The 12843-nt window shown below is 49.2% G+C and overlaps 1 protein-coding gene across 18 annotated transcripts in view; it reads left to right on the top strand.

Annotated features, from left to right (window-relative positions):
• tcf7l2 (transcription factor 7 like 2) overlaps nucleotides 1-12843 on the top strand; it is a 110393-nt gene that overhangs the window by 24590 nt on the left and 72960 nt on the right. The window lies entirely within an intron of this gene.

A 12843-nucleotide genomic window follows, 5' to 3' on the forward strand; every position in this document is an offset into this window, starting at 1 on the left:
GGCTGAATGCATTGATATGCTGCTTTTAATCACTTTAGTCCGTCATTGAAAGACGTGCCTTTTAACAGAATACTGTTGTGGGTTTGTTTGTATTGGTTATCCTCCAGAACAATCACGGAAAAGAAACGGAGAAAGACTATCGTGACAGACAACCAGCCATACAAATAATTGCGCTTCTGGGAGAAATAAAATATGTCATGGAACCTCCGACACAATGTTCCCATTCTATTTTGGCAATAGTCAAGCTCGTTACATCTTACATTAAATTCACGACAATAGCCGCCACAGCTGAAATATGAATGCATTTTGTCCTGCGCTGGATATGCTTTTACGTGGCAGCCGATACAAGGAATACGCCACACGCAGTGAAGATAGTCAATGCACCTAACACCCATTTTAAACTGCACTGTAAGATTAGCCTCTTTTGCAAAAGGTCGCAGTGTATATGTAGCTTTAAACACAGTTCTCACTGCACTCAAATTAACATAGAAATATAGGTGTGTCCTGCAATACTGGCAGCGTTAACAGCAAGCCTGTCTTTCTCCGCGCCTGGTCCATTTTATGCACAATAGCATGGCAGGTTTCACCAGACCTGGCCTGGTTTTAACATGACTAATACAAGTCTTAATACAAGCGTTAGCACGAATGTTTTACCAGACTGGGTCCATTGAAGTACAAGCATTAGCACGACTGCTTGGCTTGTTTTACTACTAGTGTTAGCTCGACTGCCAGGCTTGTTTTACTACAAGTGTTAGCATGACTGTCTGTTTTACCAGACCTGGCCTGTTTTAATAGAAGTGTTAGCATGACTGTCTTACTCAGCCTGGTCCATTGAAATGAGCGTTAGCACAAATGTTTATTTTAGCAGACTTGGACCATTTTAATACATCATGTCTGGTCATGGCCCTGGTTGATCATCGGAGTGTAGACCCGGGCTGAGGGACCGTTTGCATATCCTTCAGTGCCCCGTCCTCTCTTGTCTGAGACCCAGAGCAGGGCCCTGAGGTCGATTTTCGGTGGTGAAGGTGGTGTCCCTCATGGGGAGGAACAGGGGGAGGAAGTCGGCCATGTTTGCGGACCACGTCCCCTTTTTACGGGATGTATCCGTTCCTCCTCATTCACCCGTCATTGTTGCCAGGATCATATACTCTGCTAAGGGGGGTTTGAGTTGGAGGGGGGAATCTCCCTGATGGGACATGAAATGGGTTTTGGGCAGAGATCCACGCACCCGCACGTCTGTTGGAGGATATTTAAACCTTGTCTCTCTCTCTCTCTCTCTCTCTCTCTCTCTCTCTCTCTCTCTCTCTCTCTCTCTCTCTCTCTCTCTCTCCCCCTCCCTCTCTCTCTCTCTCTCTCTCTCTCTCTCTCTCTCTCTCGATCTGCGCAAGGCTTTTTTTTCTTTTTTTCTCGTAGACTGAAGGATTACGTTTCTCTCTCAGAAAAATGAGACGGTTAAAAGAGCGTATTAAAGATTTATCAATAATTGGCTGGTGTGATGATGTCTGTCAGTGGTGTTTGTGGACTGGGGTTTTAGATGGATTGTGCAGTGATTGAGCGTTGCTGTAATTAGCCGAGAGTCTGTTCTTCTGAAAAAGCCAATGTCAGACTGCGTAGGGGCGGTCAAGGGTGCCGCCGGGGGGGCGGAGGGGGGGGGGGTCACAGGGGCAGAAGGGAGGCGGAGGGGGGTCATTATGAGGGTTGATTTGGAGGCGAGGGGTTTGGCTCTTGGGGAGGGGAGAGGAGAGGGGAGGTGGGGTGGGGTACTGGTCGCTGACCTCTGCAGTGTCACGTTGCTTGAGAAGCATCCTGCATGTTAACGTGCGCTAATAGCCGCCCGCACTTAATTCGCTCGACTTCTTTATTTTTATATTCTTTTATTTAATTTATTTAGTTTATCTTATTTGCTTGCGTTCAGCGCTGTGTCCCCTGCCCAGCCCATTAAGCGGTTATTCGGTGGGTGAAATGCCACCTCACACCTGCAGCACGTTTCTGCCTTACCTGTTCCATTAGCCCCGGCATGTGGGGGGGTGGGGGGTGTGCGGGGTTCGGCCCACGTGTTCCTGTAACCACGGCAGCGACTCGAAACCGTGACCCAGTGTGTACGCGTGATCGGGGGGGTGGGTGCGGTCTGTGGTGCGCCGCCTCCACGTGGGGCAATTTCACGCTTCTTCCCAAAAAATAACAACCAAAAAATATTTAATTAAACAAATCTTGTGCGCTTTGGGGTTTGGTTAGAACCCAGCGGTGGGTGGACTTCCGGCGAGAACGCCGCTCACCGCTACCGGTCCTCTGCCATCGATTGAACGTGCTTGGAAAGGCCGGCCGAAGCAGCAGCCTGTCGTGGCGATAACGTTCCCGTCACAGCCAGACACCGCTTGTAGTAACGAGGGGAGGGCAGAGGTTATGACCTCCTGACCCTGACCCTGCGTCCCTCCCGGGAGGTTGTTGCGTTTGTGTGTTTTCTTTAGGCTTTAGGCCGAGTCCTGTGGAGTGATGGGCGTGCAAGGCCATTTTTACTGCCCTGAAGTCTGCCGTCTGTCTCTGACTTCTTTAGTGCCTAGAGGCCTAAATATCCCACTTAGGGTTTGATTTACTAGGGCCTTGAGCATATGCAAAACCTATAACATGACCAATGTTTTGCACCAATCATTGATTGTGTTACTTGTTTTGCGTGTCCTAAAAGGTTTTACACAAACGGTTTTGTGCGTCTTGGTAAATCAGACACTCGGTATGGGCTCTGTGTCCCGTCACAGTTTAATGATTTTGAAGTGTTCAGAAACATTCAGGGGCAAAGCGTTCCTGATATTACGTGCTTTGGTTACGTTTTAACGAACGGGAAATTGAAGTGCGAAGTTGTCGCAGTCGCTTATTTGTTGTCTTTTTTCCCCCAAGCGGTGCGGTGAGCGCTGCATTAGGCCCGAAGGCCTCTGTAATCTCTGTGTGTTTGAATAGCGTGCAGTCCCCACCTGCAAAGCAAATAACCGCCGAGGCAAACCCGTCTACCGCAGACACGGCAGGAGCTTTAGTTCCATGTTCCGTCTTGTCGCCAGCAAAGTAACTGCGGTAACTGAGGGAGGAACGTGAGAACGCTATCATGCCCCCCCCCCCACCCACCCCCGCCCCCTGTTTCTTTGTTTCCGGGGTCTGAAAGCATACCAAATACCGGGGTAGACAACCCACCACGCCGGTCTGAAACCGCATCGCTCGGCGATACCTGGGAAGCGCAGGAAAATAATAATAATAATAAAAAAACAAAGAAAATGGGGGGGGGGGGGGGGATTTTCTAGAAGGAGGGAAAGGTGTAGTTGAAAAAGGAGGGAGACCTTGCAGTGAGAACTGGGAGTAGGAGAGGGAGTGAGAAGGGGGGAAAGAGAGAGAGGGGTAGCGCCTTGTGCCCTGTGCTGTCAGCTGCAGGAAGCCCCTCGCGGTTCTGGCTTTGGAGTGAATGTGGGCCCGACGGAGCTCCCTCTACCCCGAGGCGCTGAATCCTCCGGCCTTCCCACAATTCCACTTTTATTTTCCTGGTTGCAAAACGCCTCTGGCTGTCAGAGCTGGTGGGGCTTTTTTTTTTTTTTTTTTTTTTTTTTTTTTATTTACTCATAAAATGTGTATTAGGAGAACTAAGCAGATTTGAAGAGCCCTCGTGTAACCTAACTTTCAGTTTTATGCCGACTTCTGGCTCTTAGCTCCACTGCCCCACCCCCGAAGTCATGCCTTCCTCTTTCGCGCTACTCGTCTGATGAAGCGGTCTGGCATTAATACCACGAGGCGAGACCGCTCCTCCAGTTCGGAGACTTTTAAATTGCATTATTATTTTTATTACAGACAATTGGAGCTGCCCTTGAATTGCGTGGCACGTGCAACAATCCGGGATGAGGAGTCGCAGCCCCAATGCCGTGGCAACGCGACAACGTTACTCGTTTTGCCTGGTCGAACATTCGCCCTAACTGTCTTCACTTAGTGCATCACAATAGCGCTTATTCTTTTCCATGCGCCACCACAGAAATCTATAAAGTCTTATATAGAAAGTATCGAAAATGTATTTGCATTTCCGAACGAAATGGAATATTCTTTGGTTGGTAATCTACACGCACGCACGCGTGTTTATAAACGACTCACGATACGCTGTTTCTCCCGTTTGAAAAGTGTTTGTACGCTTATGTTAATGCCTGGCTAGCGCTGAGCCGGTTTGCGGGTGTGCGTTGTGTTAATTTGAGCTGCGATTTGGTCAGACCGTGCAGCGCGTGTGCAAGTGTGTTTTCTCTCTGCAAGCTGCCACCCTGTCCTGTGCTGTCCTTGACAGTATGCCACCCCTCCCAATGGTGGCCGGGCCAGTTGTGTTTGTCTCGCACTTGCGCCGTAATTGCCACAACTGTCTCTGTGTGTGCGCCCCCCACCCGAGGCACAGTTGGAATGGAAATATCCATCTCCGTGGCGACTCCGGGAGCTCCATATGCCGGCTGTAAATTTAGTCCCGGGCGGGAGTTGGATCTCCTCGAATTGTTTGCGTTACTGAAATGCCTCGCGACCGAGTGCCCGTATCGCAGTCTTCCTGGCCCGGGGAGCTTAAATGTTACGAGGGTTTCGAAATCGAGGATCCGGCCCCGGGCTCGGGCGGAGGTTCTCTGACGACCGCTGTGCTATGCTGACACTTTCGCATTTCGGCTTCGGGAGTCGCAGCGCCTCCGTTTGGGAAGGGCCGCTCGATAAAGGAAGGAGCCGGCGTTGTTAAAAATTACCAGGGTGGCCCTGGGATAAGTGACCGCAGGAATAGGGTAAACGGAGGCCAAACGTGAGCTGTGTCCCGCTCGTATTGTTGACCTTGACCGGGGTTAGGGGTTGCCAGAGAGAATAAAGCTACTAATAAATGCTACTGCTGTTACACACACTGTATCCGATGGCAACCCATTCCAGTCTGTAACCATGTGCACTTGCCCATTGGTATGTCGTGCTTGTTTTTAGCTTGCAGTTTTGGAGGACAGGAAGGTGCTAGTGCAGCCTGTCCGTCTCACCCTCAGGGGCCTAGGGACTCGGGTGGATTTGTAGCGTTTTTCTAAGGGCATTAGTTTCAAGTTTATTGCCGACGATTCATCAAGTACCCCGACGTCTCTCTGGCCAGTCGCGATGGCGTGGAGTTCCTGTTGGATTTGGAGGCTTGTTAGCGGTTCGATGACAGGTTGTGCGTGCCGGGGTCAACTGCAACGCAGGGAAGACGGGGCCGGAAGGACCATCTTTACGACGGGAGGGAAATTAAACGCTAAACTGACGCTTTGTATGCACGCATTTGGGTACATTGTTTTAAACTTTTTTTGGTTTTTATTTTCATTTTTTGTTTTTTAAGTCCATTATGTAAACTATGTGGAGGGGTTAATTCCCTGGGTGTGGGCTTGCCCTGTCTCACCACTCTCTCCACTTTCCTTCCCTCTCTTGTTTTCCTAAATTCAAATCGAAAAATGCTTTATTGGCAGGAAATTGTTGACAAAAATGACAAAGTATACAGTAGGGATGGTTAATCGATTAACCAAAATGGACACTTAACCGAAAGGGCCAGTTTCTTACCTTTTTATTTTTTATTTTTTTATATTTCGAATATAAAAAACAGGTTGCTTGTTACCATACAAATGAGCAAACAGATTTCTTAAAACCAGCCAAAAACCGCAAATCCATGACTTCCCTTTCTTCATTTTTGGGGAAAAATAGCACAAAGTTGCATAGCCTATTAGTGGGAAACTGTCGACCAGTAGCCTAGCTGTTTTGTGCCGTATCTCAGCTGGTGTCCTACAGGCTATCTGTTGTCTTTTGTGCAACCATAAATTCATTTAGTTATTTTTGCCATCCCAAAGTTCTTCCTGAAATGACACCCTGTTGTGCTGTAACATATCTAATTAACGTGCTTATACTGAATTTTATCGTTTCGGCTGTGGTCCAAGCTATTGGAGCATGCTTGTACAGCCTATTACCAGGGTTCTAAAATAGAATTTTAACTGTTTAATCAATTAAATTTCGCCAGTAAAGCGGGACATGAGAATACTGAAATTGCCCACCCCTAGTATACCGCAACAGAAACACAGATGTAACAAGTAAGTAATACATAATATTACAGCATACTGGGGACACAAGAGATAATAGTAATAATAATAATAATAATAATAATAATAATGACTTATTATTGTGATAGTAATTAGTATGATGGTCTATGAACTAAATAACCTCTCCCTCTCCTCTCTGGATGGATGCTTCTTGTGAGGCGTTCAATATTTCAGCACTTCTTGAGGGATTTGGGTCCCTCCTCCTTTCCAGTTCATCAGAGACAATTGAGTCATTCGGTTCCCATTGTGAGGCCTTTGGCACAGAGGCAGGGGGGGATTAGACTGAGGGGAAACCCCAGGGTGTTTCTGGCAGGCAGCGGTGGGTGTTGGCACTTGAGCGACAGGGCTGCGGATGGGGGGAATCTGCGGCCTGAATGGGGCAGAGGTCAGGGGTGAAAGGTTGGGGGTCGACGTGCCTCGTGTCCGTCGTCTGCCTGTCCATTGTCGTGTGTGTGGGGTGGGGGTGGGGGTGGGGGTGGGGAGGTGGTGGCTGTGTGTGCAGACCTGTAGCTTCGTCACGCAGCGAAACCTGCTGGATTGGCACACTAGTATTCCCAGCTCTAGTCACGAAGAGCAGTGCCTGTCTGTACATGTGTGTGTGTGTGTGTGTGTGTGTGTGTGTGTTTAACCTGCGCAGTAATTCACTGCTGCCTGTCAGTGTGATGGACAGGCTGCCGAGGGCGGGGCTGGAGGCGTGGGGGGGGGTGGTGGGGTGGGGCGGAGACCCGGGGAGGAGGGGGTGGTGAGTGTCACCCTGTCTGAAGGCTTCCAGAGACAGCGAGTGCCCTTGCTTGCTTGTGTGCGGTTGAACGAACCCAACAAATACGGCTGTTTCGGGCACACCCTCGGAATAAGGCGAAGACAAACGCAAGCTCTTTCCACGCTTCCGCCTCATTGGCTGTGGCCGGAGAGCTTCTCATGGCCGGCCGACCGATTCCCCGCACCGTTCCTTTTCCTGGAAGCTCCCTTGGCTTCCTTTCGAGACCCTACTGTACCCTCGACCCGTTTTTTCCACCAAGCTGGCGGGAAAAATAAACAAAAAAACGAACAAAACTTGCGGTAATTGTTGCTTGCTCGCTTTACCTGATAATTAAGCAGACGGAGCCTGCGGAGTGTGAGTCAATAATTCCACTGCTGCAGAAACCGCAGGCTGGTATCCTGCAGTGAACCCGCCTAATTATGTGATCTGCGATTGAGCAATGCTTTTGAAAGAGGGAGCGCGAGAGGGGGAGAGCAAGGGGGGGGAATGGCAGGGAAAACTCAGGAAGTTGGTCCGTGGTGCAAATGTTGAGGATTGGAACTGAGTAGGTTTTTCTACGGAATCCTGAAATAAACTTTTTGGAGTCGTGTGGTTTCTCCGGTGATGGTTGTTACTTGCGTGGTGGTGAAGTGTAGGTAATACTCTGTGGACTCTACCTGTGCTTTCTCGGGTGGGGCTTTGGGGTGGGTTTGGGAGGTAGAGGGGAAACCTCGGTGTAGGTTTTTGGTGTTTGGTTTGGTGTTTTTAAAAAAAATTATTATTATTATTATTATTGTTGTTATTTATCTCACCTCATTTTGCCCCATAATAACAGATTCAGTGTATTCTACAAGAATGCAGTGCCGCCAAATTTCGCTGTGATAGGCGCCCTCGGTTTCCTGGGCAGCGCCTGGTGTGTTTACGGGAGCAGACACTTCGTTCTGGAACTGGCCGAGCGAGTTTCAGGCAGGGCTACACGTGAGCCAAGTTGGTGATAGCAATACGTAAATCAACCGGCTGAAGCCAGCTGTCATTTCTCCAGGGATTGCAATTTGGATAAAATGCAAAAATAACAAAAATGCGCCTGTTAAAAGTAGCAGGGGCAGGGCTCTGTCTGGGCAGAGGGACAAGAGATCAACTTGCGCTCCTAGTTTGTCTTTGAATCCCAGCCCGTTGTTGATGCCCCGATTGCATTGCGGGTGAGGTTTCGAGGATTACTGCTTTTAAAATCTTTCAGTTGATGATGGGGGGGGGGGGATAGACTTTAGCAGGGGATCCTGAGGGGGGGATCCAGTGCATTTAAGGGGATCCAGTAGATCACATCAGGGGATCTACTGGTGTATAGAGGGGCTTTCAATGGGATATAGCTGAGGGATCCAGCAGACAGGGGATCCACTGGGGTACAGTAGTTTGATCCAAGTTCCCAAGAAGCCTGCTGAATCTTTTCCCTCTCTCTCGCTCATCTCATTCCGATAGTCATTCCTGATGTGTTTGAATTGCCCTGCATTCAGAAAGGAGCATGTTGTTTTGTGTTCCTTCACCATTCACCAAGCGAAAATCCAAACCCTAACCTCAAACCCCAGAACACCCTTTTCGTGATGGAAATAGAAGGCAAATGAATGTGATCTCTTTGGCAGCTGACTTCTCTAATTCGATAGATTACTTATTTGGTGTATTTTTCACGTTCTCACCGAAGGAGGCCGTTGCCTTTGCAGCCGGCTGAAAAGCAGGTGGGAGGCCACTCGCGTCACACGGCGGGGGGAGAGTGCCGTGCGTGAGGTCCGCACGCCGAGAGCTCAGGCGGCTTGCATAGGTCAGAGGTCGCCGTTAGGTTGGCAGCGGGAGATCTCCGCGTGCGGGCAGGTGGCCCAGCCCGCTGAACGCAGCTGAGCGGAGACACACGATCCTTACCCCCGGGTCCCGCAGTTGTGACATGGAGCACGTCGGTTAATTTATTTCCCCTCTTCGTAGGGGCTGGGACCCGCAAGGTTGGTGGTTCGATCCTCGGTGTAGCCGCAATAAGATCCGCACCGCTGTTGGGCCCTTGAGCAAGGCCCTTAACCCTGCATTGCTCCAGGGGAGGATTGTTTCCTGCTTTGTCTAATCAACTGTAAGTTGCTTTAAATGACATGTAATGTAATGTAATGCTATGGAGAGATGGTCTCTGTACGAGGTGCAGGGGGCGGGCAGGGTTTAGGGCGTGAAACGTAACTTTTTCATCCACTGGCCACAGTTGACTGGTGCCTCCTATCCAACGAATGGGCCAATTTCGCTGCTTTACCAGACAACTAGGTGTTCAGAATAGAACAGGAGCCCCAAGTGACCTCCTGGCAGGATAGTTTCCTGCCAAAGTGGCTGGTAGAGTAGGAAAACATACCAGCCACACATAAAATTGGATGGTGCTGGTGTTCATTTGTCACACTGGGTTTAGGGCAGGGGTGTCAAACTCCAGTCCTGGAGGGCCCGCAGTGTCGCTGGTGTGATGATGCAATTTGTCTTTCATTGGCTAAAGAGTCTACCCACCTTGTTCTCAAGGCTGCTGATTGAAAGGAAACCACAAATACACTGTGGCCCTGTAGGACTAGAGTTTGACACCCATGGAATCGGGAATAAATGGTTGGAATTTATATAGCGCCTTTATCCAAAGCGCTGTACAATTGATGCTTCTCATTCACCCATTCATACACACACTCACACACCGACGGCGATTGGCTGCCATGCAAGCCCCCGACCAGCTCATCAGAAGCATTTGGGGGTTGGGTGTCTTGCTCAGGGACACTTTGACACAGCCCAGGCGGAGGATCGAACCGGCAACCCTCTGACTGCCAGACAACTGCTCTCACTGCCTGAGCCATGTCGCCCCTATGGAGTGGCCTTTGGGGCGGGGGTTTATTACCCCCCTCTGGCTTAAATGAACAAACTTTGATAGGGTGGTTAGTAGTTGTTATTTCCCGCAGAAACACAATTTGAGGGCTTTGTCCTGTTTTATGCCAACCCTGCTCTGTTGCCTGGAAATGCCCCACTCTCCTTGAGGCTTTAGTGACCTTTGAAGGACAAGGGAGCACTGCCCTAGTTTGCTATAATTTTTCTAATTTACTAGTATAGGTTTTCCATAGTGGACGGAAAGTATTTTTCCGTTTTTTTTTCCAGTAGTTTGGAGAGAAGACCTGGCAGGTCCTCCTCTTGTTTTATTGCTTGTCACTGACTTCCCTGCAGAGCAGGGAAAGCATGGCCTCCTCATTACAGATTGATCCCGCCTGCAGGCACTGATCTCAGTACAGTAGCTGCTGCGCCTGATTGTTCGGGGCTATAATACGGGGTACACTAGCTACTCCTGGATCTGTGCTGTCCTTGACGCTAGGGCGGCCTGTAGTGTAGTGGTTAAGATGCATGACTGGGACCCACAAGGTCGGTGGTTCGATCCACAGTGTAGCCACAATAAGATCCGCACAGGCGTTGGGTCCTTGAGCAAGGCCCTTAACCCTGCATTGCTCCAGGGGAGCATTGTCTCCTACTTAGTCTACTCAACTGTACATCGCTCTGGATAAGAGCGTCTGCCAAATGCCAATAATGTAATGTAACACTCGCCAGCCAAACACTGCTTCCTATGGCCTTGAGGTCTGCAGTTTTGTGGGAAAGGTGAAAAGTCTGCTCTAGGAAATGAACTGCTGGTTTTGTGGAGAGCTGAGCGGCTGCCATCTGCAGCGACACCATCCTGCTGCTCCACTCGCACCATTGGCCGATTAGCCCTGCATGTCTTTGCAGCTATTTGTTCTTTTTTTCTTTTTTTTTTGGGGGGGGGTTCTCTATTTGTGCCACCAGTACTTGTAAATGGAGGACTGTGAGGAGTGTATGTTCTGCTGAGACGCTCACCAGTGCGCACACTAAAGTGCACACCACACCTGGGACAAATTCATATGCTTTTCTATGCTTTACTGTGCTTGTCTGGTGCATTGAAATCTATGAAATGCTCTCAAAAAAGTGCTAACCCCACATTCTGGTGCTCTTTGGTTGCCACAGTTACGCCAGGCAAGATCCATCGAACACAGAAAAGTGTTTGAATCGAAAATGATTACTTAATTGACCCAGGTCTGGTGCACTCTGGTCTCCTGCAGGAAAGATGTTGCGCAGATTGGAGGGTACCTCTGGATAAGAAAAAATCAAGAAATCAACAGAGGGAATGATTAAGTGACCAAACTGTGACTTGCACCAAACATACACACACACACACACACACACTCATACAGCCACAACCCCGTGTGTACACACACGCACACAAACAGGAACACACAGAAACGCACGGACACACTGAGTTATTTCCTTCCATGCATACTTGCGAGCGCAGTACATTGTGTGCTTGGGGTTGTGGGGCCGCACGTTGCGTGCGACTGTTATTCGGCGTGGGTAAAATGGAGAGGGTCATCTGTGGCGAGTTGCCGTGGCAGTACGGGGGTTTTTTTTCTTGGTTGCCGTGGCAGGCCGGCGGTGGAGGGCGGATTAGTGGCGGCTAACGCAGCTTCTCTCCGCAGGCACGCCGCGTTGCCCATCTGCTTTCGGTTTGCTCTCTCAGCGGTGGGAGCAACGGCCTCATTTCCTCCAGCTAGCGCGCTGTGCTAGAATAGTGCCCCCCCCCACCCCTCCCCAAATTCACCCCACGCATCAGTCCCCCCCCTCCCCCCCCCGCCCTTCTGAACCTCTGCTCCGTCTCTCTGACCGAGTCGAGGGCAGGAGATGCCGCTTAAACATGCAGGTGGCCTGGTTGCCCATACAATTGGTTTAACCCTTTGAAGAGAAGGATTTTCACAATTGTTTTAGAACTCCATTAAATTGCTTTAAATTGCAAGTAGTGAGCAATCGGCATTAGAATGTTCACAACTTCTTTGTGCTTTTTCTAAAGTGAAATTTTATTTTAATTGTCTTAGCGACTTTCTACAGGTTCTGTGCTATTCCTCAGGTAGTGTTCACTTTTGGTATTGATGTTTAGAGTTTCCATTGTCAGTGCCTGCCTTTGAAATATTTGGAGTTTGGTAATATTACAGGTGATTCACTGCTATAGACAGTTTATCACCTGAAGTTTTTTTCCTGAAATTATATGTTACTGTTGCACACTCTAATTAACGTGCTCATGCTGACTTTTATAGTTTTGGCTGTGGTCCAGCCTATCGAAGCGTGCTTGTACCGCCTATCACGGCGACCCCGGATCGCTGCCACAGTCCCATCGCCGTGGCGATCGCTTATCAGCGCGTGGATGTGTGCCCGTTAACGCGAGAGTTTGCTCAGGGGCGCCAGCTAGGTGACGCTCCCGTCGAAATGCATCGAAGCCGAAGGACTGGGGTGGGGGAGAGGTCATGGCGACATGGATACTCCAGAATCGGTGTCCTGCCTAGTTCACCCGCTTCTATTTCCATTGCGAACAGAGTGTAGTGGGGTTTGAGGTTAGGGTTTGGATTTTTTGCTTGGTGTCAGGCTTCAGGTTTGGGTTCGCGGTCGTGTTTTGGTTACGTAAGGTTGTACCCGCTGGTGAGACTGCTGCACTGAGAGAAACCTTTCTGAAGTGGATGTATTTGCAAAAAGCTTGTGTAAAGTGACTTATTCTCTCAGTGGGAAACCTGACATCCAGAAAGGGCCGTTTTAACCCTTTGAAGACTTGGGGAAAACATTTACCGTTAGCTTTAGATATTTACAGCTAATGTTCATTTTTGCGGGCAGACGGGATCACAGGCCTTTATTTAAGGAAGTATTGGGAAATGCATTCTGTATAAGGTGTACTGAAGTTCATGGTCTTTGTTGTGAAATGGAGAGTGGAAGCAAAATCGAGCTTGCTGAAGGATTTTAACGTTAAACTTCTGTTATAATTCTCTGTTAATAGAGGGGGCAGGACACATACATAGTGGGCGGGGCAGACACATAAGATCTCCAGCTCCTGGTTTATTATTTCAGTTAATTAACTAAATTAACTATTTCCTTCTTTCTGTGTCTCTATGTAAACCTCACTGTGCATACTTGCTAGGAACG

The sequence above is a fragment of the Conger conger genome, chromosome 2 (genome assembly GCF_963514075.1).
Source record: "Conger conger chromosome 2, fConCon1.1, whole genome shotgun sequence".
NCBI classification, from domain to species: Eukaryota; Metazoa; Chordata; class Actinopteri; order Anguilliformes; family Congridae; genus Conger; species Conger conger.